The 2,583-nt window shown below is 46.5% G+C and overlaps 1 long non-coding RNA gene across 1 annotated transcript; it reads right to left on the bottom strand.

Moving 5' to 3' along the window:
- Nucleotides 1-896: 896 nt before the first annotated feature.
- Nucleotides 897-2,547, bottom strand: LOC104510259. The gene is made up of 2 exons (XR_727894.1): nt 2,402-2,547; nt 897-2,223 (listed from the first exon to the last, which is right to left on the bottom strand). It is a non-coding gene; the product is annotated as an uncharacterized LOC104510259 (long non-coding RNA).
- Nucleotides 2,548-2,583: the final 36 nt, after the last annotated feature.

A 2,583-nucleotide genomic window follows, 5' to 3' on the forward strand; every position in this document is an offset into this window, starting at 1 on the left:
AAGGGAAAGCAAGCGGCAGCACTCTACCTGTCCGCTCCCGTCGCGGAGCGGGTGCGTCCGGGGAGGTTTCTGCTGGAAGAAAACGCGGATCTGTTCCTAAAAAATCACCCCGGGTGGCTAAAAGGGGGAACCCAACCCCAGGCTGCGGGAATACAGAGCTGTTGGATCACCGGGGCCTGCCCCCGGAGAGAAACCAGCCTGCAAGTGACAGAAACAGAGAGTTTTATGCTGAGCAGCCAAAAACATCATGATTTATTAATATCCGGAGAAACTTCATAGTTCAAACACAACCAAACTGTACATTTTACAATCACATTCTATTTGTAAACAGTTAAAAGCCACTGACTTCTTTTGCATCTTCAGACACAAACAGTTAGAATCAAGGCAATGAAATGATGGCGATTTCTGCACGGTTAAAACTGGTTTTACCCTTGCCTAGTCTTCAGTTCATGGACTAAACAAGCATCATAAAACACCTTTTGTGGCAAAGAAGATGTAACTCGTCACTTTTGCAAGAAAATATCGGCGAGAACTCTCGGAAACATGTAAAACTCCTCCACAACAGACAGTCCTGTAAGCCCAGTCCTGGGTACAGTGTGCATAGTTCCTCAGCTCGGCTGTAAGGGACGACAGGTAACGTTCACACGGGCACGGGAGCAGAGACGGAGCCACTCGACGGGGTTACAAAAAAAAAAAAACAACCCAAAAACAAACCAAAAACACACGAGGGGTAAACTACGGGTCATCAGCAAACCACCACCACGCACCAAGAAAGAGACGGCGTAAGGAAGCGGGACGTCAAACTCCAGCTCGAAGCGGCTTCTTTTTGGCAGAGAAAAGTCTTACAGAGCAATAGGTATTATCAGTGCTAAAAGTTGAGTTTTTATTTTTTTTTTCTATAAGAAACTACAAGGAGTTTTTACTGGGGAACTGGTTTTCCTGAGAGCCATGCTCTTTGATTTAGGATACAGGAATAGAAAACAAAAGGACATGGCCAAACACTGTTCGTTATTCCCAGAGATAGAAAGCATCTTTTTCATTCTCAATTTTTTTTTTTGTCTTTTTAAAAATTTTTAAAATGATGGAAGAGTAAACATTATTTCTTTTTTTTCTTCTCAAAAAACAACAACAAAAAAAAATACTCTGTAAACAAGAAGGCGCCGCCACGGGCGCCCCCAAAACAAAATTGAAAGCCTATTGAAAGTGCAGGACCCCCCTGGCTTGCAGGCTGGGTTGCAAGTCACAGCTGTGGCCACAGTTTTTTAAACTGCAGAGCTAAATTCTTTAGTTTTATACATGAAAAAACTGGTGCAATACTTTCATTCATAATCCTAAGTCAGCATCATAACTCGGTCTGAACGCCACAATACCACACGACGGTCGGCACACATCAAGGCATAGTAGAGCGCACACTGTCTGTTCAACATCCTTGAGTAAACATTTACACGTGAACTGCTGCCTCCCCGGTATTGCCGATTGGACAGGGAGGGCATCATTCAGTGCAAAGTGAAAAAAGCTCATACTCCAACATCATCAGCAAAATGCAAAACAAAAAGTCATGGAACCCAAAGGATAAACGTGATGAATATACACAAATGAGCTCATTCCAAGCAGTTTTATATGGATAGCACTATCTGGAAGTGTAAATATATACTTTTTCACATTATAATATTGGCCTGCATGATTCAAGTATTCAAACTGATATGTTTTGGGCTAAAACAAAGTGGAAAATGTGCAGAAAGTAACTGTTTCCACAGGTGACCCCCTTGCTGTAGGTGAAAAGTCCAAATTAGTGCTGCTTTGTTACATCTTGAGGTCACAGTTTATTAGTTGAAAAAAGTGAAAGGTTACATGGACTCTCCACCTCCACCCAGGTGGTCAACAGAAAGGAAAGCGTTGATGGGGGACGGGCTGCTAATTCCCCTGGTGTCACTGCTGCTCGGGGTGCCCCACAGGCTCGTGGAATAGTTGGGGCTCCCCCAGAGTGAAGTGCCATGAAGGTCTCCACTGCTAGTTCCCGACAGCCCAGCACCATTCCAGTGATTTAGATCATTACGGTTTGAGAACGAATGGGAACCGTCAATGGATCCGAGTCGGTTCTGGCTGGATCCCAGAGATTGCCAGCCAGGAGACGGAGTCAGAGACTGGCCTTGTGCAAAGAAGCGACTAATCTCCTCTTCACTGGCAAACTCAGCAAGAATAGTAGTGTTCCCTAAAACACACCTGCGAAGGACGAGAGAGCACGATTCAAACGGACCGTCCGTCTCCGACCGCTACTCCCAGCGCTCGGGCACGGGCCCGCTAAGCCGGCACCGGGAGTCCCTGCGCCCGAGAAGCGCTTCACACCCAGCAAGACATCGGCAGCCACGTCAAACTCCGACTAGCGAGAGCAAACACTTACATGTGCAGAGATTTTTGTGCCTTCACTACCTCTTCTTTTGAACTGTAACGGACCAAAGCATTACCGTGCGGGAGGTTAAGGTGGAATGTTATCAGCGGGCCGTGCTGCATGCACAGCGTGCGCAGGGTTGAGCCGTCAATCTGTGGGAGGAGCAAAAGCGGAGTGAGAGCGGGCCCTGTGGA

This window comes from Eurypyga helias, unplaced genomic scaffold (assembly GCF_000690775.1).
Source record: "Eurypyga helias isolate BGI_N326 unplaced genomic scaffold, ASM69077v1 scaffold33615, whole genome shotgun sequence".
Lineage (NCBI taxonomy): Eukaryota > Metazoa > Chordata > Aves > Eurypygiformes > Eurypygidae > Eurypyga > Eurypyga helias.